The sequence below is a fragment of the Erinaceus europaeus genome, chromosome 4, assembly GCF_950295315.1.
Source record: "Erinaceus europaeus chromosome 4, mEriEur2.1, whole genome shotgun sequence".
Taxonomy (NCBI): domain Eukaryota; kingdom Metazoa; phylum Chordata; class Mammalia; order Eulipotyphla; family Erinaceidae; genus Erinaceus; species Erinaceus europaeus.
This window is the reverse complement of record NC_080165.1, coordinates 139567150-139591346: the sequence shown is the minus strand read 5'-3', so window position 1 is coordinate 139591346 and position 24197 is coordinate 139567150. Positions and strand designations below refer to the sequence as shown.

Sequence of the window (24197 nt, the reverse complement as noted above, 5' to 3'; positions counted from 1 at the left end):
TTTCCTGGGAGCAGAAGTGGTATATAGGTGAGCTCTAACTCCAGTATCCCACAGTACAGATGAGCTAGCTATATCTGCAGCATCCTGCAAACATCTTCGCAAAGAATAGAGAAAGCTGTTACATGATTTCTGCTTGCCAAGAAGATCTGGACAGTGAGTTAGAAGAACCTGAAATGTTTACACAGCTTGAACTGCCCAAAATCATTCTGTTCACAGATGATCAAAAGCAAAATCACGTCACTGTTTTCCTGGGAGCAGAAGTGGTATATAGGTGAGCTCTAACTCCAGTATCCCACAGTACAGATGAGCTAGCTATATCTGCAGCATCCTGCAAACATCTTCGCAAAGAATAGAGAAAGCTGTTACATGATTTCTGCTTGCCAAGAAGATCTGGACAGTGAGTTAGAAGAACCTGAAATGTTTACACAGCTTGAACTGCCCAAAATCATTCTGTTCACAGATGATCAAAAGCAAAATCACGTCACTGTTTTCCTGGGAGCAGAAGTGGTATATAGGTGAGCTCTAACTCCAGTATCCCACAGTACAGATGAGCTAGCTATATCTGCAGCATCCTGCAAACATCTTCGCAAAGAATAGAGAAAGCTGTTACATGATTTCTGCTTGCCAAGAAGATCTGGACAGTGAGTTAGAAGAACCTGAAATGTTTACACAGCTTGAACTGCCCAAAATCATTCTGTTCACAGATGATCAAAAGCAAAATCACGTCACTGTTTTCCTGGGAGCAGAAGTGGTATATAGGTGAGCTCTAACTCCAGTATCCCACAGTACAGATGAGCTAGCTATATCTGCAGCATCCTGCAAACATCTTCGCAAAGAATAGAGAAAGCTGTTACATGATTTCTGCTTGCCAAGAAGATCTGGACAGTGAGTTAGAAGAACCTGAAATGTTCACACAGCTTGAATTGCCCAAAATGTCTTTTAATTATGTTTATTCTCATTCTAATAAAAATTTTATTATAAATAAATATCAACACAAACAAAATTATCCATTAGATAGGTATTTATAAAACTCTGGGTAACCATGTACTCTCATAGCTGAATAATCAAATACTCAGATTTGCTGGAATTCAAATGCTGTACAGTTTTGGTATGGTCTTACTTTTTTATATGTAAGTCTACCTATGTTTGCATGTGGGAATGACTGGGGAGAATGGTATAGGTAAAACATGAAGAATTTTCACTTTTTAAAAAATACTTTCTGGATTAAAAAAATACTTTCTAGATTTAAAAAAAAACAGTAACTAAAATATTTTCTATTCAGTTAAGGGGATTCTTCTTTTAATTTTTACCCCACATACACAAACTATGGAGAAAGACAAAATTAAGAAATAGATAACAATCAAATAATGTGAGACAGTTTCCTTCTCTTGACTTCTCAGGTACTGCCAGGCTAGAAGTTTTGTTTTGTTTTGCCTCTTATTCCTTATCATGGCTCAAGCAGACAGAACACTAGGCACATCTGTTTTGAAAACAGTTGCAATAAATGTCCTGGTACCCATCATGCTGAAAAGAGAATCTCAATGCATACTTGACTATTTTTCCTTTCTTTGTCCATTCCCTTTCTGAACCCAGCCTTGTTAGCTGTCTGAGTGACCCTCACAGTCCCCTTACAATTCACGGATGCTCTCCTGGACTCTGTGTGCATCCAAGTGCATTTGCCATCAATGGACTCCCATCTGTCAGCTCTGTACACGAAGACCTCACGTTACTTGGCACAGGAACATTGCTTTTCTTGAGTGCTGGATTGAGTTTAAAGTAGAAGACTTGTATTAATAGCGAATGGCTTCTGGTCATTTTTTGTTTTCACTCCAGGAGAAAATACAAGTATCCCTGATAGACAAATGACAAAGTATCTCTTTTTAGATTCAAAAGAAAAGGGCAACTCCTCCACTGGGGGCACTGTGTGGTTACAACAGTGCCTGGCTACATTTCTGACCAGCCTCTGAAAGCAGGAGTGGGGCCAACAAATGCTGTATCTATGCGCATGTGCCCTAAACAATCAGCCAACTGTGAGAACTACAGAGAGAGCACACATGTGTGGATGACAGACAAGCTGCCTCTGCTGGGTGCCATTTGTCTGAATGACAGAGATTTGCTGAAATTTGCCTCGGGCCACACCAGTGCTTGGGTTCTCCAACTATTTCCCCCCTAAATCATTCTGCACAAGAGCAAAAAGAAGGGCTGAGAGGTGAGAGAAACAGACCTGGGACAGTCCAGTCCAGGTGGGTACTCTGGGTAGCAACTGTACACACCTAACTAACAAGCAAAACATTTTCCATATTTCAGGTATGTGGGTTGGATGGTGGGGGCTGGGTTGGTTTGACTAAACTGGTTGTGGGCTTGCTTTTTTTTTTTTTGAGGCACTACTGTGTATGGAGATAACTGTACTGGCATGAGCACTGAGTTTCATTTTTCACTGATGGCAATAGTTTGCAATCACACTTGTTTGGTGCCAGAACTGCTCATTTACAAGCTGCCCAGCTGGTATAGAGGCCTGTGCCATTCAGTGCCCACAGGCCTACTGAGAAGAGCCCAGACCACAGCCCACCTCAAGAGCATAGCTCCTTCATGGTAATGTGTACTTGACTTTTATTTGCCTGGTGGCTGCTATTTCTGAGTAATTTCCTCCTATGCTGCTGTCATGTGCCTCATCTACTCAGGAGTTGTCTCCATCTGAGCTACAGCTATTTCCTAAGGGATAAAAAGCTCAACAAACTGCAAATAAACAATACAAAACATGATCTCATGCTGTCATGCTGCTGTTTTCTCTAAATTGTAGCAACCTGGCAGCTCCCTGACTTAGAAGCATCACTTGACTCTCACTTTACCCCCTCAGAGTTACTTCCCTCTTGCTTCTACCCTTAGTTCATCAGCTCCCTCTACTGCCTAACTCTGGCCCTCTTGGACCACTTCACGAGACCCCACCCAGCCTCACTCCACCAGGACATAGGCTCTTAAACTCATCAGGGTTTTAAAGTTCACCAGCAAGTTAATCTCCCCTTCTCTTGAAAGAACAGTTAGTGTCTTTTGCTTCTCCAAACTCCCCGTTTGCTCAGAGCAGAGTCACAGTCATCTTCCTATAACCAGGGATTCAGGGTAAATCCGGCCTCATCCCTCTTCTCTCCTCATTCCCTCTATTCAGGCAGGCTACACCTTAAACCCTAGAGAGTCAGTCTTCAAAAAGGCTTGTAGTTCACCATGACTTAACACAGATAAAGCAACAGCCCCAGATGGAATCGGTAAACTATTGTACAATATACAAATACAAGATGTCAGTGTGGACATAATCACTTTTATTTCCTTTTTGTTCCCTGTAAAAGTTTTATTCCAGTTTTCAAGTCTTTCTGTCATCCAGACTCAATGAGAAATTATTGTTTTATAACAGTCCTCTGAAACTTATTAGTCGCTTCTCTCTCTGAACCTTTCTTAAAAAAAAAAACAGCATTTGAACCACCTTCCCCCAGACCTTGACCCAGATTAAACTGGGTTTTAGCCACTCCAGTAACCCCTTGGGCAGGATTTTAATTAGTTTAATAGACATGTGCATTGCAGAGGTCTTTATGTAGTTTCCATTTCCCTGTTTCTTTATTTCCTAATTATGTTTGTTTACATACTTCTCAAATTTGCATGTAGTAATCATGTTTTGATCTGGACTGTTAGTGACCAACTAATTTCAACTCACTACTAATGACAAGTTAGTTCTTCTTCTCCCATTTCATAAAATATACACAAATAATATTTTAAAATATTTCTTTCACATACTCACCTTTGGTGTTTCCTCCGGAGGATCCAATGAGAGTGGTATTAAGAATATTTAACAATTTCATTTCAACTCAGGAGCAAGAAAATTATCAACCCCTGACAAAATCAAAATAAGGAACAATTCCAAACTCCCACGCGTAATTTTCTTCACCCCACAAATGCAGGAATATTACACGATTGTGACACAAGTTTAGAAGGCACCCTGAGGCAATCAGATCATAGATGTTTTCATTGGTTTCTCTTTAAATCAGGACTACTAACTGCAGCGTGCTACTGAATGAGAAACTTCAGCAACAGAGCTCAAATTGTATCTGACAAGGCTCATTTCATCAACCTCAACTACTTTCCTACTGAAGGGATGCTGTATTCAGTCAGTTCTGTTTGTATGGCCATTATGCGTTTATATTCTCTTTAAATATCAATGATACTTTTATGAAAAACTTGTACACAAAAAATTATCTGCCCTGGAAAGATGCCAAAACACGCTCATTTAAAACATGCAAAATAAAAACAATCACTATTGGTGATTCCTGCCCAAACAAGTGGTGAAAAGGCTTCAGAAAGAAAATACAATTAATACGTATTACTGATAGGTAGTCACGTGAGAGAAAAAGATAGTGGTATCTGATTATAATGATGTATTTACTGCAGAATTTAGGATACTGTGTCTGACTTTAAATTCTGAAATAATTTAACATTGAGCATTAATATAAATTAGAATGATCTCATTGAATGAACAAAAATAACCAATGTTCATTTATTTGCTTATGGATATATATTGACAGGTTCTTGATAGGAAGATAATAAAAAAAAAAGTAAGGAAACAGACACACCACCATAAACGCTGCACTAAGCACTGTGTTTACATAATAACCTATGCTGGGAAACACCAACATTTAAGAAGCTGGCAGGTCATAAGCTGCCTATGGTAGAGATCTATCTACCTGTGTCAACCAGGGGTCATCTTCTAGTTGGCTTTTTTTTTTGCCTGTTTGTTTGTATTTAAATATTTATTTATTTATTCCCTTTCGTTGTCCTTGTTGTTTTTATTGTTGTAGTAATTGTTGTTATTGATGTCGTCGCTGTTGGATAGGACAGAGAGAAATGGAGAGAGGAGGGGAAGACAGAGACGGGAGAGAAAGACAGACACCTGCAGACCTGCTTCACCATTTGTGAAGCGACTCCCCTGCAGGTGGGGAGCTGAGAGCTGGAACTGGGATCCTTATGCCGGCCCTTGCACTGGTTGTTTGAATTTTAAGGGCAGTATCTATTAAGTGATATGGTTTACACTGAATAGCATACAAACTGTATTATAATAAAAGGGGTTAGGAAAAGAGACATTCAATGAGAAAAATAGTAGAAAGGAGGTTTTTTTTTTAAGTCATGCACCTACATTACTCCATTATTGTCTGATCGTATATAATCTGCATATTCAAGTATACTTGGTTATTAAATAATAGTAATGGAAGCAGAGTAGAGGTGAAGCCAAAATAAAAGAGTAGAGGTGAAGCCAGAATAAAAGACTCAGAGACATAAGCTATAAGCAGAAGAAAAACTCAGAAGATGGTGTAGTTAACAGAAGACAGTATTAAGAGAGAGAACCAGTCAACCAACTCAATCAGACAAGCAACAAGAGGGGGAAGATTTAACCTTTATTTATTTATTTATTTTATTTTTTAACCAGAGCACTATTCAGCTCTGTCTTATGGTGGTGTGGGGGATTGAACCTGAGACTTCGGAGCCTCAGGCATGAGAGTCTATTTGCATAACCATTATGCTATCTACCCTCCACCCGAGGGGGAAGTTTTAAGAAGGACATAATCCAGTAGTGCAGCCAGTTAAGCTCACATGGCACAAAGCACAAAGACGGTGTAAGGATCCCGGTTCCAGCCCCCGGCTTCCCACCTGCAGGAGTTACTTCACAGGCAGTGAAGCAGGTCTGCAGTTGTCTTTCTCTCACCCTCTATGTCTTCCCCTCCTCTCTCCATTTCTCTCTGTCCTATCCAACAATGATGACATCAAGAAAAACAACAAGGGCGCCCCCACACCTATGGACATCTAATCTTTGACAAAGGTGCCCAGACTATTAAATGGGGAAAGCAGAGTCTCTTCAACCAATGGTGTTGGAAAAAAATGGGTTGAAACATGCAGAAGAAAAAAACTGAACCACTATATTTCAACAAATACACAAGTAAATTCCAAGTGGATCAAGGACTTGAATGTTAGACCAGAAACTATCAGATACTTAGAGGAAAATATTGGCAGAACTCTTTTCCACATAAATTTTAAAGACATCTTCAATGAAATGAATCCAATTACAAAGAAGACTAAGACAAGCATAAGCCTATGGGACTACATCAAATTAAAAAGCTTCTTCACAGCTAAAGAAACTACTATACAAACCAAGAGACCCCCTCACAGAATGGGAGAAGATCTTTACATGCCATACATCAGACAAGAAGCTAATAACCAGAATATATAAAGAACTTGCAAATCTCAACAACAAGAAAACAAATAACCCCATCCAAAAATGGGGGGAGGACATGGACAGAATATTCACCATAGAAGAGATCCAAAAGGCTGAGAAACACAAGAAAAAATGCTCCAAGTTTCTGATTGTCAGAGAAATGCAAATAAAGACAACAATGAAATACCACTTCACTCCTGTGAGAATGTCATACAGCAGAAAAGGTAACAGCAGCAAATGCTGGAGAGGTTGTGGGCTCGAAGGAACCCTCCTGAACTGTTGGTGGAACTGTCAATTGGTCCAACCTCTGTGGAGAACAGTCTGGAGAACCCTCAGAAGGCTAGAAATGTACCTACCTTATGATCCTGCAATTCCTCTCCTGGGGATATATCCTAAGGCACCCAACACACCCATTCAAAAATATCTTTGTACACATATGTTCTTGGCAGGACAATTCGTAAAAGCCAAAACCTGGAAGCAACCTAGGTGTCCAACAACAGATGAGTGGCTGAGCAAGTTGTGGTATATATACACAATGGAATACTACGCAGCTATAAAAATGATGACTTCACTGTTTTCAGCCAATCTTGGATGGACCTTGAAAACTTCATGTTAAGTGAAATAAGTCAGAAACAGAAGGATGAATATGGGGTGATCTCACTCTCAGGCAGAAGTTGAAAAACAAGATCAGAAAAGAAAACACAAGTAGAACCTGAAATGGAATTGGCACATTGCACCAAAGTAAAAGACTCTGGGGGAGGGGGGTGAGGACACAGGTCCAAAAAGGAAGACAGAGGACCTAGTGGGGGTTGTATTGTTATATGGAAAACTGGGAAATGTTATACATGTACAAAGTATTGTATTTACTGTCAAATGTAAAACATTAATTTCCCAATAAAAACAACAACAACAAGGGCAACAAAAGGGAATAAGTAAATAAATATTTAAAAAATTATTTACTTATTTATTTATGAGAACACAAGCTTATCAATCTGGCATATGCAATGCAGGTGATCAAACTCAGGATGTCATGCTAGCATGTTTGCTGCTCAATCCACTGCATGATCTCCCAGACTGCAGACCCACCTATTTTTAAAGAGAATCTATGAGTGAGATTCATTTTTAGATTGAAATATAGACTTTTTTTTGGCTCCAGGGTTATCGCTGGTGCCTGCAGTACAAATCTACTGCTCCTGGAGGCTATTTTTTTCCTTTCGTTCCCCTTGTTTATCACTGTTGTTATTATTGTTGTTGTTGTTGTTATTGCTGTCATTGACGTTGGATAGGACAGAGAGAAATGGAGGAGGGGAAGGCAAGAGGGGGAGAGAAAGACAGACACCTGCAGACCTGCTTCACCCCCTGTGAAGTGACTCCCCTGCAGGTGGGGAGCCGGGGGCTTGAACCCAGATCCTTACGCTGGTCCTTGCGCTTCATGCCATGTGCACTTAACCCGCTGCTACCACCCAGCCCTGAAATATTGACTTGTAAATGCTAGCTTTCTTAAAAACACAAAACAAAAAACAAATAAAACAACACAGGACCAGGTTTACTATGTCTGTAGAGCATCTCAGGCACTGTGACTCTTCACGTTAGGTGCTGAGGAAGAAATGCCAAGTAAAATTTTTATTCTTAAACAACAGGACTTTTCTGCATGTTTGTAAGGGCAAAGACTTGGTGAATAAAAACCATCTCCTCTTTTCTATTTTTTAAATATCCCGTATTTGCACTGAAAATAGCTTGCTTGGCTTCCCTTTAAGAATTTACACGACACACTCCCAAACTCTGCTCGTGAACATTTCATCCAAATTCTTGTATCAGGTAAACGTAACATATCTCAGCTGCTAAAAGTGTCAAAATATGTGTTTGGGTGGGAAGTACAAATTAACTGGTAATTTCTAAAAGGAAAGTATGAGAGAGAACCGGAAATTCTCACAGAAAATATCTCAGTGCTCAATTTCACTGTCAGCTTATCAAATTTCCTCAGGAAAGAACTTCCTATTTATAGCCAATTTACATTAGAACAGCACACCCAATAATTTCATCACAATGCTATTTTTAATCAGTTCACTGTATGACTTTGTCTCGGGAACCGAAAGCAAGAAGTCCATAAAATCATCACTATGGACACAGAACATGCAGAAATTCTATAGCAGCTTAGAGAGCCTAGGATCTCCACAACGGGAAGACATCAATCACGGGTAATCTTACATGAGTGCGTGGCCTTAAAAACAAAACAAAAACAAACAAACAAAAAACCACCCTCATTGCAAACTTTCAAAAGTTAAAAAACATCTATTGCAAGCAATAAAGAATCTGACTGGTAATGATTTCTCTGTAATAACATCATTGGATGGGTCACTGCCATCAAGACCATTGTAAGTTTACTTACTTTGCTCTGGTCTTCACAGTTTATTAGCAAGGGATGAATTTGGATTATGACAAATAATAGTGACTCTACTTTTAAAAAAATTTTTTTTTATTTATTTATTTTCCCTTTTGTTGCCCTTGTTGTTTAACATTGTTGTGGTTATTGATGTCGTTGTTGTTGGATAGGAGAGATATGGAGAGAAGAGGGGAAGACAGAGAAGGGGAGAGAAAGACAGACACTTGCAGACCTACTTCACCGCCCCTGAAGCAACTCCCCTGCAGGTGGGGAGCCAGGGGCTCGAACTGGGATCCCCACGCTGGTCCTTGAGCCTTGGAGTATGCTTTTTTTCTTATTGGGGGGATTAATAGTGACTCTATTTTTAAATAACTCACCTTCTGATTCAACCAATGCAATATGAAGCATGTGGAAAAAGAATTTCACATGAAAACCCTCAGCATGTCAGACTTGAACTCTGGACTGAAACGTAGGAGAAAGTTTGATTCCACCATCAGTTAGAACAGAAACCTATACGACGATTTATGAGCACTGGGCTAGATTTGTGTCTAGTGCCTGTGTCTGTCTCTGTGCATAGTGTGTATCCCTGTCTCTGTTCCTTGTCTTCAGCTCACATGGAGTTCTGCCCTAGACTTTGAGGCCACTGTGTCTCCTCTGTGTTTGCCTTAGTTGCTCTCATCCATTACTCTGGTTTTCTTTTCGTATTTGCTTAGGGTTAGCAAGCAAATACAAATACTTCTGTGGTCTCCATCAATTCTTCCACTTAAGACCCTTCCCTTCCTCTGATCAAATGGAGACTAGCTTTCAACCAAGTTATTGGTTGAAAGTAAGTGTTAGGGAGCTACAAATACATCTAAGTATGCACCCTTATTCCTACGGTGTTTAGGCATTCACAAATGCATATACCGAATCTACATGTTTGTCATAAAGTATCTGTATTTTGACTTTGTGACAGAGGAACTCCTTAAAGTTTGCTGTTATTTTTCAAAGCTCCTCCCAGCTTCCACCTTTGTGCATTACAGGCATTTCCTCAGATTAGCCAGGCTTTGACATTAGCACTCAATTGGTTATTAAAAACAAAACAAAACAAACAAACAAAAAAACAATTTCTAAGACTGAGGTGTCAGGAAGCTATCAACTCTGAGGTGTCCAATGTGTGGTCCACAGAACTTACTGGTACCTCTCTGGGCTACAAGCAGAAAAGCTCTGGTCTTCCTTGTGTTTTCAAGTAAGACAAAGATTCTATTCCACAAATCTTTGGGGGGGGGGGGGGGGGAGAAGCACCCTCTTTTCCATTAAGCTGCCACCCTTGCAAAATACTGACCAAAACAGGATTCTCTGCCGTAAACACCAGAGTTAGCTTCATAATCCTGCTTCCCAGCAGTCCGGCAACTGACATGGAGACACCAGCGTGACGACACGTTACTTGAGAGGCTGCTCCATACAGGAGGTTGTGTTGGCTTGTTGGTTTCCTCCAAGATTTTTTAAAACTTTCTTTTTCGATGATTTAATATTAGTTTACAAAATTATAAGCTAACTGAGGTATGATTCCATACCTTTCCTACTTCTAGAGTTCTGTGTCCCCTTTCCCTCCACTGGAAACTGCAGTATTTCTCCCAAGATCACAGATATGAGTTAACTGTTATTTCTACCTATATTTATATATATATATATATATTTGCCCATTTTTTTTTCCTATGGTCCTGCCTTCTCTTCCTTTCTAAGTCACGCTTACTGCTTCTGAGTGTCCTCCCCCCCCCCCTTTTTTCCCCCTTGTTCTCTTTTCAGGTCCTGATGGAACTGGAGTTCACAGCATTCTAGTTACCTTTCTCTTAACTTTTTTTAAAGTAGATAGACCTGGGGTCAAATTCTAACAGTCTCTACCTAGCATACCAGGCAAGTTCCTGACTCCAGTTTGTTTTTTTTTGTTTGTTTGTTTGTTTTTATCAGTAAAGTGAAGTTATCAATACCTACAAGCTTAGGATTTCTATGAGGGCTCAGCTATATAAATTTGCACAGATGAACGGCCAGCCAGCACAGCACAGCAGTAAACAGTGGTGTAAAGGAACGGAAATTAAGAACACATGTTCCCAGGCTCTCACTTCCTCCAACTGCTAAATTGGCTTCTGGCTCCACCTTCCTGGTTCCTCTCCTTGCCTACTCTCTACGGGAAAGTTTCCATCCCGGCCTTATGAAGCAGAATCAAGAGGGCAAGTAGAAGAGTAAGGACTGCAAGAGTGTGAGGAGAGATGGCAAGAGAAAGAGAGGCATTAAGCACTGCCATGGGGAACCTGGGAGACAGCAAAGTAGTCGAACCCTGGATTTAAATACATGAGGTCCAACAGGATACAGGTTCAATCCCCAGCACCACAAAGCCAGAGCTGGTGTCTGTCTTATAAAAATAAACCAATCTTGTGTGAGAAATAAAAGTTAAAAATTTGGGAGTCGGGCGGTAATGCAGCGGGTTAAGTGCACGTGGCACAAAGCGCAAGGACCAGCGGAAGGATCCCAGTTTGAGCCCCCAGTTTGAGCCCCCAGTTTGAGCCCCCAGCTCCCCACCTTCAGGGGAGTCGCTTCACAGGAGGTGGAGGAGGTCTGCAGGTGTCTATCTTTCTCTCCCCCATCTCTGTCTTCCCCTTCGCTTTCCATTTTTCTCTGTCCTATCCAACAACAATGACATCAATAACAATAATAACTACAACAATAAAACAAAGGCAACAAAAGGGAATAAATAAAATAAAAGAATTTTTAAGTTAAAAATTTGCTACTTTATTTTTAATTTTATTACAATAAATACATATCTTTGATTGTTGTTGTCTTTTTATCCACAGAACTTTGGTGGTCAGTGCAGTGTGGTAATCATAACCAATAATCTTATAATCCTGTAAGCCATTATTAAATCACTAATAATCTAAAAAAGAAAAAAGAAAAAAAAAGTTACTTTAAATTTATCGCGGGGGCCAGGCAGTACTGTACTGGTTAAGCACATACAGTACTAAGCATAAGGACCCAAATTCAAGCCCACCTGTAGGGGTTGTTTCACAAGTGGAAAGCATTGAAGCAGGTCTGCAGGTGTCTCTTTTTCTCTCCCTCTCTATCTCCTATCCCCTCTCAATTTCTCTCTGTCCTATCAAATAAAATGGGGAGGGAGAGGAAAAAATGGTCTCTGGCAGTGATGGATTCAGAGTGCTGGCACCGAAGCCCCAACAGTAACTCTGGGGACAAAAAAAATAATAATAACAAAATAAAACAAAGTTACTGCCAATAAAATAACTGTTATTGGGCTGTATTTGTTTGGCGTTTACCAAGCTGGATTTTGTGGGTCTGGAGACATAATGGTTAGTCTGAAAATGCTCGCAGTTCTTGTTATGATTTAATTATACAAACTTGGGAGTGGCGGTGGTCCCATAAGTTGCAAAGAAGGGGAAGTAAAAACAACCAAGTGGCTTGCCTGCTTGTAAAAGGAATGTAAGTAGGCGCTGGGAGGCCAGTGACTGATGGTCAGAGGGCTGGACGGACACTGGGTGCCATTACCCAGCCCTGATTCAGTCTGATTCTGGTGAGTCACTAGCATTTCTGTGTTTGAGTTTTCCTCTTGTAAAATGGCTGGTTGGGAAGGCTACATTACTGTGGCACATTAGTTGGCCTTTTAAAAGTTAGCTGGGAATGGTGCTGGCAGTTGGGTCCTTACTTTGACTTGTACTACTCCTTATGCGGTAGAAGTAACATGCACACATATGTCCAGTCAGAAACAACCCATGTATAAACCACTGAATCACTCAGAAAGAAAGATTGCAAAAGGATCCGTGGGCTAATCCTTTTATATCCAAACAAGAAACATCTCTGAATCTAAAAAGACCCAGATTCTTTTATAGAAAAAAAAAAAAAAAAACGTCAAAGGAGAGGGTTCCAGCCTCCCATTACTGAAACACTTGATTTCCTAACAGTTCTCATAATGAATGATTTCCTCTTTGCTCCATCTTAAGACGGCACTCCTGCCTGTATTTCCAGTGCCTCTTCCCAATAATTTGGCTTTGCACAGAACACATCACCTTCCAGAAACTATAAACTTGCATACTGATGGTTACTGCCTGTTGTGATCACCTCCCCGCCAAACAAAATCATTTTCTCCTACAGATTTAGAACAGTGCCTTGCTCACAGGAGACAGTCGATAAACATTTGTGATATAAAGTTTTTTTTTTTTTGCTTGATCTTTGATACCATTACAGAGCTACAGTGCTGTTAGAAGCCTTAAAAAAGGATCTTTTAGAAATGAGAAAACTGACACACCACCACCCCCAAAGGGGAAGTGGCTTGCCCAAGGCAACACACAGTTTCCCAACCTCTTATCAGTGCTCTTTCCATTTCATCTCAGCACCTCCACAGAGAACTGTGATTCTGGGGAAATAGCCTGGGTGGGTGGGAGGCGGCCAATGAGAGGTCAGATCTAAACTCATTTAGAGTTAGACAGCCAGAGGAAATAAGCCCCCGCACTCATTTACAGAACAGCAAAGTCTCTTAATAATAATGACACTTTGTTCATAAGTAGCCGCTTTCATCTAAGGATCTCAGGGAGTTTATGACATTCTCATCCCACAGTGTGAGGTATCATTATCTGCTGAGGTCAAGGAAGTGAAGAGGCTGGGTGTCCTGTGCCCTTCTTGCACTCCGGTTCAAAGCCTCTGTGGGACTGAGCATCCTCTCCCCGGCTCCGTGTTCCCTTCATGTCCTCATGCCCATCAACACCAAAACCGCAACAATAGTTACAGTAACCTCCCTGGCGATTTTCTTATAGCCCTATAAAGCCATTCAGACCTGTATCCATCTTGAAAACAGTGTGCTCAGTAGTGAAAATGGGCGCTTGAGGGTGTCTAGCCATGTAACGCCTGCCTCTCAGTCACCAATGGCTAGGACATTCTGAACTCATCCTAGAAAAGGCCGACCACAATGGCTTCTGAGGTGCACGGAGACCTGGGGAAAAAGGACATTTCTTTCTTTTTTTTTTCCCCCCCCATTTTGTCGCCCTTGTTGTTGTAGCCTTGTGATTACTATTATTGTTGTTGATGTCGTTCATTGTTGGATAGGACAGAGAGGAATGGAGAGAGGAGGTTCCCTCTCTGACAGAGAGGGGGAGAGAAAGACACCTGCTCCACCGCCTGTGAAGCGACTCCCCTGCAGGTGGGGAGCCGGGGCTCGAACTGTGATCCTTCTGCAGGTCCTTGCACTTTGCACCACGTGTGCTTACCCCGCTGCACTACCACCCAACCCCCGAGAAGGACATTTCTTTTCTCAGTTTACTGGCCTGGCCCCACATACCCCTTCCATCCTTGGAAGGCAAATTGACTGTTTGAAATTTCACCTACCCACACAATTACAGTGTTTACAATTACCCCTCAATTATTCAGAAACCACATGAAAGGCCAATTAGGTTGCATCAACACAACAAGCCCTTTGCAGAAGCCCATTTAGATTTTGACCAGGTGGCATTCTTTACTCTCTGGGGAGATGAGGGGGGAAAAGGGGTTCTGAATTCTATTACCTCTCACCATAAAGTTTTGCTTCAGTCCGTTACTACACAGAGGCAACAAGGTGCTTTCTCTTCTATCTCTTTCTCTCTCTCTCTCCCTTTACTTTTATTTTTTTAATTATTTTTTTTATTGCCACTATGGTTATCACTGGGAATCCACTGCACCTGGAGGCTTTTCTTTGTTTTAATTCTGTCTCTTGAAGAGTTGCCTACATGCCAATATTCATGACAAAACAGTTCATAATAGCCAGAAGGGAGGAGAAACTCAAGCACTAACGTAGACTGAACAGATGACGAACGTGTAGTACATGTCTATATAATGGAATATTATTCAGTCTTTTAAAAAAAAAAAAAAAGATCCTGACATAGGCTGACACATGAATGAGCCTTGAGAATATTTTGCTAAGTAAAATAAGCCAGTCCTAAAGCAACAACAAAAAAGACAGTGTGTGATTCTACTTATATAAAGTATCCCAGAGAGGATAAACGAATAGAAATCAAAAGAAGAATGGTAACTGTCAGGGACTGGAGAGAGCAGAGTGGGGAAATTGTTTGAAGGGTAAAGAGTTTCAGTTTTGCAAGAGGAAATAGCTCTTGGCAATGGCTGACAACAATGTAAATACACTCCACACTACCAAACTCTATAGTTTACAACCTTATAGCTAAGGTAGTTCTTTTGTTGTTTTTTATTTTTTATTGTGGAACTAATGGTATCTAGTAAATACAGTTGTTGATACATGGGTAAAGTTTCTCAATTTTCTGCAAAACATTCTCTCAGTACATTTTGTATCATGTATGTGGCCACAATTTTTTTAAAAAAGGCAAGACACTCAGTCATCTTTGCAGAGGGAATATTCCTGTGTTTTTGTTTGTTTGTTTGTTTTTTGCACCTCCAGGGTTATTGCTGGGGCTCTGTGCCTGCACTATGAATCCACTGCTCCTGTCAGCCATTTTTTTCCATTTTTGTTTCCCTTGTAGTTATTATTGTTACTGTTGTTACTGCTGTTGTTGTTGCTGGATAGGACAGAGAAATCGAGAGAGATGGGGAAGACAGAGGGGGAGAGAAAGATAGACACTTGCAGACCTGCTTCACCGCTTGTGAACTGACCCCACTGCAAGTGGGGAGTCAGGGGCTTGAACTGGGATCCTTCCACTGGTCCTTGCACTTTGTGCCATGTGCGCTTAACCTACTGTGCTATCGCACGGCCCCCTCTGAGATCTAACTGCTGATATGCACTGGGGCCTGCAAGACTGAACAAGCTTCTTTTCTCAGTTCATCTGTCACGTGATCCATTTTCACAGAGCCTCTCCTGGGAACAGTATGCTTCAAAGCATACTTTAGGAGATGAGCTGCTAAACTGAAAACTGCTATGAAATCTTTTTTTTTTCTGTTTACATAAAGGAAAGTAAGATTCCACAGCCTGGAACCATATTTTCTTCCTTTCTTTCAATCTTTTAAGATAATTTTTGAGTTCCTTTATTATTGGACAGAGACAGAGAGAAATTGAGAGGAGGAGGAGACAGAGAGGAAGAGAGAGACCTGTCTGTAGCTGGGTAGACATGAGCATGAAAGGTGTGTAAAACAAAGGGGTTGTTTGAACAATCTGCATTTGGGTCAAGAAGTCCTATCTTTCCATGAAAAGGCATTTAGGAGGCTCAGAGAGCTCCTGAAGTAGCACACAGCGTGTGTGTGTGTGTGTGTGTGTGTGTGTGTGTGTGTGTGTGTGTGTATCTGTGTGTGTGTGTATGTAATGTTTTGAATGAAAGAGTCTAACTTTCATCTGTCCCTCAATCCAAAACAATGGTTTCACTGACATTAGATATCCAATATTTGATGGGAATTCCTTCTGTCTTCTTGGCAAATCTGCCTTGTCAATGCAAATTAGGAATAAAATGCAAGGTGTCGCCACTGGTTGAGCACACACAAAAGTGTACAAGGACTCAGATTCAAGTCCCTGATGCCCACCTGCAGAGAGGAAGCTTCCCAAGTGGTAAAATAATGCTGCAGGTGTCTCGCTCCCTTTCAATCTTCTCCTCCCCTCATAATTTCTTCCTATCCAAAATAAATATGTAAGTTTAAAAAAAAATAGATGAAAGAATAACATGCAGATTGTATCCATGTGTCAACAACTGTACTGTACAAATCATTAAATGCCCAACAATATTATTATTATATGATGACACTGACAACTCAGGGCTGGGGAGATAGCACAGTCATTACACAGTAGACTATCATGTCTGAGTTCCCAAGAGCCAAGGTTCAATTCCTGGCACTACCATAAACGAGAATTGAGCAGTTCTCTGGTCTCTTTATCTCTCTAAAGTAAAATTTAAAAAAAAATTAAATAAGATGTAGACTGGGAAGATAACATAATGCTTATAAGCACCAAAGGTCCAAGTTCAATCCCCAGCACCACTGGAACCCAAAGTTAAGCTCTGCTATTCTTATAAAATAAATCAATAAACCTGGGTGTGTACAGTGTCTAACGGTGAAAAAGGACCTAAGCTGGTAGAAAGAATGTCCTATAGACCGCTGTTATGGGGAGATAAAAGGCTGTACCTATGTTTCTACACCTCTACTGTACACCATTCACCACCACCACCTGGAATAAAGTGTGTGTGGGGGGGGGGAGGGTAAGATGCTGAAGCTGTGTTTACTACTGAGTTTAAGGAAGGATCTGGAGTCATGACTTTTTTTATCATCTTGTCAAAATCAGGATATGTTATAATACTCCAAAGACTATTAACATTGACAAATATATTTAACTCAAGTTTTTTTTAAAGATGTTAAAAGCTTACTTAGAACTTTGCAGGATGGATTCCTTGCAAAAGTTTTATTGTGTTTAGTACTTTAACACAGGGATACTTGACTCTGTTAATGCTCACTGCTAGATTTCAAGACCTGCCAAAAATCAATCTGAGCTACTTTTAACAGTAATGACTTTTTTCTTTCCCAAAAGGATATTATCAAAAATAGACTTGCGGTAATAACTATAAATACATGACATGCCTCTGTTACTATAAATAAGCATTGGAGTTCTCCCAAACCACTTAATTACTGTTCACCTAAAGCAGTGCAATTAAGGAGCTGTCTGTTGAATTCTGAAAATGGGGAAAGCCTTGTCTCTCTCAGGTAGCTTTACAGTCCTAACAACAGACTTACTAAAGCCTTTAAAAGAAGGACGATCACATTAAAATGACCAGAGCATGTAAAAATTCATTACATAGATCCTCCTGCCATCTGAGGAATTAAATGCCCCATCATACTCTAGAGAGAAGCAGGAACAAAGAATAAAGACAAATGACAACTTTCTGAGTGAACATTTCATGTCTGAGATTCAAGCTGGCCACATACAGCCCTCTGGCCCTTGCCATGACCCAGAGTATGGAGAGATGTTTGATAGATTAGGAAATGCCCAGAGGAGTGTTGCTGGCTTGTTGAAAATAAACTGACAGACATTACAATTCAGGTCGTGATAAAGCTAAACAATAAGACAAGTTGACATAGCTTTTCCTGTGAGGAATGGTAACAGTTACAAAACCCACTCCTGATGGGGTGGAAGTGGGGGCTGTATGAGAACACAAGTTCCCTCAGAATTAGCACAACTGCTTTCTGTTAAATGTATTCCTAATGTTTTATGTTTTTCTACTCCTGTTATATACTTAGAATTTTCTTTAGCCTCGTTTCCCACCTGCTGGATGTAAATATAGACAAATGCAATCGATATGGCATGTTACCAAACTGATATAACTGTTTTTTTTTTCTAACAGTGGCTTGATAGATTGCTTAGAATGCGTCTATACAAATTGTCCAGTTGCCTATGGATGAAGACTACTTTACTTTTTCCAGTCCCGTAAAGTAGGTCTTTTATTTTTTGCAATTGCTTTCTTCTCTTTCTTAGAGAGTTCTTCAACCTGCTTCACTGGCAAGGATATTCCTGCCACTGTACTCAGGTTTGCCTCATGCTCGCTTTAACAATTGCAGTCATGGGTCATGCGGGACTTGAACAAAAAGATCTTGATCTCTCCAACCCATTCACAGAAGAGAATGGAACTATTTTAGAGTCTTGAATTTACAGTTAATTTCCTATGGTTTAATGCTGGCACAAGATTTTCTTAAAAAAAAAAAAAAAAAAAGGCAGATGGACAGATATCTAAATAAGACAGACATACGGACAACCAAATGGGTCTACAGATGATTCATTCAGTAAAGTATTACCATGCATGTGGTTCTGGCTTCAAACCCTTGGACCACCACATAGGAGAGCCTTCCAGGGAGAAGCTTCACAAGCACTGCAGTGGTGCTAGTCTCTCTTTTACCTCTCTCTCCTTCTTCCCCTTCTCTCACCCTTTATTTAGAGGAAAGGAAAAAGAAAGAATAGAAAATAGCAATAGGGAGAGGTGCAGGCATTGAGCCCCAGTGAAAACCCAGTTGGAAATAAAATAAAATATCTAAGGTAATATTGAATATTTGACTCTTAATCTAGAAGGATCCTTGGAGATTAATCCTCTTTATATATATTTAAAAAGAAAAAAAACCTTCTCCTTAGCAAAAGGAAGTCAGCATATCCAATGGCTTGCACAGAGCAAGCTAGAGGCAAAGGGAGAGACTTATTTTGGACAGGACATGAATTGATAATTCATAAACCTGAATTCTAGTATTTTTTTTTTTGGATAGAAATGAAGAGAAATCAAGAGGAGGGGGAATACAGAGAAGGGAACAGATAAGAAGACATCTGCAGAACTGCTTCACCATTCAGGAAGCTGTCCCCTTCTGCTGGTAGGGACCTGGGCTTGAACTCGGGCTCATGTGCATAACATGTGTGTCCAACCAGGTTTACCACTGTTCAGCCCCTCTGAATTCAAGGCAGATGCACCATAACAGACTGTAAGTATAAGAGTCTAGGGGGAGACTCCAGATGTTGAGTCCTGGTCACAGCAGATGAGATGACTTGGGTCCATATTAATATGGACACCTTTTCAGAACCTCTGCTCAAGGCATTCCCTAAACCTAGGTGAAGATTGCCCAGCTGGCTGTTGTTATTATGAAATGAGTTTTCCTCTCAACACCCTATATGAACTCACCCTGAAATAAGCTATACCTTAGGATCTCAAAGAGCACCTTTAGCCCTGTTTAACCAACTGCTCAGCACTATCTTCTCATCACAAAGTCGCAAAAGAGCTTATCTTAACATTTCAGGATCAGGGGCCAGATGGTAGCACACCTGGTTAAGCATGCACATTACAGAGCACAAGGACATAGGTTCAAGCTGCTGGTCTCCACTTGCAGGGGGGAAGCTTCACTAGTGCTGAAGCAGGGATGCAGGTGTCTCTCTGTCTCTCTCCCGCTCTATCTCCCCTCTCAATTTCTGTCTCTATCCAATAATAAACAAATAAAAATATTTTTTAAAGTTTCAGGATCACACATAGACCCTGGGTGTTGGTATGTATCTAGTTATGCTTCTGGGATCTCTTCTGTTAACACTGCTTGACGTTGTGGTCTATTTACATGGTCTTTTCTATTACATTGGTTTGGTCTCACTCCCCCCACCTCCGGGAGATTTGGTTTAGCCCTGGCTAGTTTCACGCTTCTCCCTTCTCCCCGCCCCCTAGCCTACGTACTTCCTGAGTTCCTGATGCTGCTGCAGGAGGAGAAAGATGGAGGAGCACATTGTGTGGTGATTAGGTGTTGGACTGTTTGCCTGCTCGTGAATAAAGATTAAACTGCGTTCTCTGCTCAGCCATGTGTTTCTGATCATCTGTTACCCGCCCGTGAAGCCAGCCCAGAAAAAACAACACCTGGGGATCCTGGCCAGATTCTTCCCTCACATATTCTTTGTACCTGTCTCTTGCAACGTTCAGCAAGCACATAACACGTTCTCTCTCACTCGCCAAGGGATGTTAAAAAGGATGTCCTCAAATTAGCAAGCATATTTTTGTCACTTCATACAAATATTTGAACAGCTGAAATTCTAGGACTTTTAGGAAGTCCAAATACTCCAAATTTCTCTTCTTGTCATATAATGCCAAGCATTTTTCCTCACCAATGGCTTCTCTAAAATAACCATCAGTTGTCATTGCTAAAACCGGTCTAAGAGGTCAAAAGTGTGTCATGAGATCAGAGTGAGGCACCAAACAGGAGGAGAAAATAGAAACCTGACTATAAAAGAGTACCATCACTCATGGGTGAGGGCTGTGTGTCAGGGAAGATTGTTTCGCCAGAGAAGGTGAAGCTGGGGCAAGGAGGAGCTGCCCTACAGCCTAACAGAATGGAACCTTAACTGTAGAAGACAGATCTTTTTGGAATTTGTTGGCAAAGCACATGAATCAGTGTTATTTCCTATCTAGTCTGTTGCCTTGTCAGTTATGCATGTCGACAACAGAAGCTATCCTCATGGAGATCTATATTTGAAAGAATGGAAATTCTTTGAAAAGAAAACAAGTCCTATTGGCCTTAAGTATCAGAGTGGTTAGAATTTACTGGCAAAGCCCAAATGATCACCAAGGACTCAGTCATATTTCATAGCCAGTGTGTTATTTCAACTGCCATAAACCCATTTTTCTCAGTCTGAGGGACTAAGTAACCCCAGCTGAGTAGGTGAGTTCTCACCAAATAAACCTCTGGAGTCAAAAAGAGAGTAAACGTCAAGCTCTGTGTGGGTTTGTTGAATTTCTAAGATACAAAGCGTGGCTGTCAGGGAAAAAAAAAATGCCTGTATTTGGAACAAGTAATCTCCAAAATATTTGTGTGTCTCAGCGTGGCTATCTGTTTTGAAAGCTTTATTAGAATCCATACCACCATCAGTTTGATATGGAAACAGTGCACTTAAACGCCTAGCAGCACCTATCTGTTTCCCAGGTGGAGCGCTAAAGATTATTACTGATCTCAGAAAACTGAGTGAAAATGAAGAGGACTGGGTATTTCATTCCTACTGAAAGATAAAAACTGCTCTCTGGTAACAATGTGATGAGAGGACACAAGATTGCCTTCGGTGTATAAATCCAATGGCTTTCTCTTCATAACCCTAGTTCTCCCCACCCCACACGCTGATAGGGAGTTGTGCTTCATCAAACCCTGACACTCACTTCCTCTCTAATGTCTAGCTAATCCTGCATCTCATCTGTCCTTCATATTTCCCCCTTAAAGTTAACATATTTACTCATGGGTCTGTCAAGTGAAATGTTCAAATGAAACAACTTTGAGAAAATAATTTGATATTATCCAGTAAGGCTGAGGATATATATATATTCTAAGATCCAGAAGCTCTCCTCTTAGGCACCTACCCAGAAAAACTATTTGTAGCACATCCACATAAAAAGAGTGTTCACAGCAGTATTATTTCAGCTAGCAGAAGGCTGGAAAGAACCCAAATGTCTATCAAGAGAAAACTAGATAAATAAATCATAGTGTAGAATACAACACAAGACCACACAGCAGTGAAAAGAAACGAAGTTCACTCGTTGTGCTTTATGTATCAATAGGGAGTGAATCTTAAATAACAAATACTGATTGAGAAAGGCAAATGCTACAAGAATATTACCTGTACATAGTGCCCTGAAGCAAGCAAAATCTAACAATAGATTGCTTTAGGGAAAGATGTACACAGAAAAGCCAGGAAGAAGGGTATTTCCAGGGGTAGGGGAGCATTTGAAGGTGAAGGTGATGCATATAGGAGCTTTCAAAGTACTGAGGCTGTTCTACTTCTGAAGCTGTAGCTTGGGCAACAGAGGTTGTGATGATCATCCTAGCCTCTTAGTCCTTTCACTTCCCTGACTATATGTCTCTCTCTCTCTCTCCCCCTCCCTCCCTCAAACACACACACACTTATCCGTATGCATATATAGTCCTTTGCATACATCCTCATCATTTTTCACTTTACCCTGAGTACTGAATTCACCTCTCTCACTTTCTCCTTTCTGATACCCAGACCTTCCCTAGAGCCCTCCACTCAGGCTCTTGTCTTTGATCTAGCTGTGTTCTATCTGACTCCCTACTCCTCCAATCAAACTTGTCCACCACAGAAGACCTACCATGACATCCTCTGTTAACTCACTTGGAGCCTTTATCCAGGCTACGAAGGTAAAATCTACAGTGATGCCTCTCATTCAGAAGTGGTGTCAGCACTGCACAGGAACCTGAATTGTCACTGAAAGTGCAACAGCCTTGTGCTAAGTTGTGCCAATCAGCCATGGGTAGCAATGCTGGACTGTATCTCTCTTGGCCAATTCAACACAGGGTCTCGTTCTGTTTCCCAAGAGCCTGTCATGGTTGCTCCGTTACATTCTCGCTGCCCAGCCTGACTTCCTCAAAGTATCCCTTCCTCATTCCTATACAATAATCTCAGTTCCACCCATCTCCCAGACCCAAGACTTCCAACCTGAGTATAATCTTCATCCCTTCACCCCCACCCCATTAAAGTCATTCAATTAGTAAATGTTATATGGTTTTCTTTAAAAATGGTTTATAGCATTTGCAGTCTAACATCAAAACAATTAAACCAAACATTTCACTGTCATTTTAATGGCATTCATTTGCTACTTTCATTTGTTCATAGGAAACATACTCAAGTGACAGGAATATGAAAAAAAAATTACATGGGAGAGATTCATGCAAAGAGGGGATGGGTTACTTTGAAGTAAACCCAATACATGCAGTCTTGTAAAGAACACGGAGCTGTCATCACCACGCACAAGGACCCAAGTCCTGCCTGCAGGAGGGAAGCTTCAAGAGCAGTGAAGCAGAGCTGTAGGTATCTGAGGGCTGGGCGCTAGCACATCCGGGTCAGTGTACATATTATCATTATCAGAGCTGTTACAGCTGTTGGCCGAGCTAAGTGAATGGCTTCAACAACAGAGACTTTTTAAAATTTATTTATTTATTCATGAGAAAGATAGGAGGAGAGAAAGAACCAGACATCACTCTGGTACATGTGCTGCCTGGGATTGAACTCAGGACCTCATGGTTGAGAATCCAATGCTTTATCCACTCTGCCACCTCCTAGACCACAACAGAGAATTTTTAATTTATCAATAAACAGAAACTGAAAGGTAAATTTGAAATAACAGGTAGGTGAATTCACACTGAGACATAAGAGCTTGACCCAAGAACAGGGTTGTAGAAAAGGAAAAGAAAAAACAGGGTGTTGGTTGATTCCTTGGGTGAAGAGAACTTGCAATGACCATGGGCCATAGAGCTACAGTGATGTAAATGAACACTCACGCACACGCACACACACACGCACACACACGCACGCACACGCACGCACGCACACGCACACGCACGCACACACACACACACACACGCACACACCTCTCATCATTTTTCATCATCTCTAGTTTAAGCTTAGTTGCAATAATAAGCAATATGCATCTGTTTCCTTAATGATTTCCATGGCTTGGATCTTGGATGGACCTTGAAAAATTCATGTTAAGTGAAATAAATCAGAAACAGAAGGATGAATATGGGATACTATCACTCTCTGTTAGAAGCTGAAAAACAAGATCAGAAGAGAAAATACAAGTAGAACCTGAACTGCGATTGGCATATTGCACCAAAGTAAAAGACTCTGGGTGGGTAGGGGGGGTGAGTACAGATCCAAGAAGGATGACAGAGGACCTAGTGGGGGTTGTATTGTTATATGGAAAACTGGGATATGTTATGCAAGTACAAACTATTGTATTTACTGTCGAATGTAAAACATTAATTCCCCAATAAAGAAATTTAAAAAAATAATAATTTCCATGGCTTGATAGTGCTTTGTTAGCTTGAAGATACAGACTATATTCTATTGTTTAGATGGACAGTTTCCTGCAGGACATTTTCACTACTTGCATGTATTGACCTACTTGAATTATGAATAAAGTTGCTAAAAACAACCAGGATTTTATATGGAACATACATTTTCAACTTCTCTATGTTGAAAGTTACTATTTTTTTTTGTTTTATTTCATATAGCATACTTAAAGAAAAAAAGGGGGGTCACTTGCCTTTTGCTGAAAATACAAAAATTGCCTTTTCTTTCCTGTAAGTGGCCTT

The 24197-nt window shown here is 40.7% G+C and overlaps 1 protein-coding gene and 1 long non-coding RNA gene across 5 annotated transcripts in view; one reads left to right on the top strand and one right to left on the bottom strand.

Moving 5' to 3' along the window:
• LOC132538160 (uncharacterized) overlaps window positions 1-2268 on the top strand; it is a 75013-nt gene extending 72745 nt beyond the window's left edge. Inside the window, exon 4 of the long non-coding RNA XR_009549616.1 lies at window positions 1885-2268. This is a non-coding gene — a long non-coding RNA (uncharacterized LOC132538160). The remainder of the gene's footprint in view (window positions 1-1884) is intronic.
• The window catches only part of FYN (FYN proto-oncogene, Src family tyrosine kinase), a 265390-nt gene that overhangs the window by 200199 nt on the left and 40994 nt on the right, over window positions 1-24197 (bottom strand). The gene's annotated exons all lie outside the window — the stretch shown is intronic.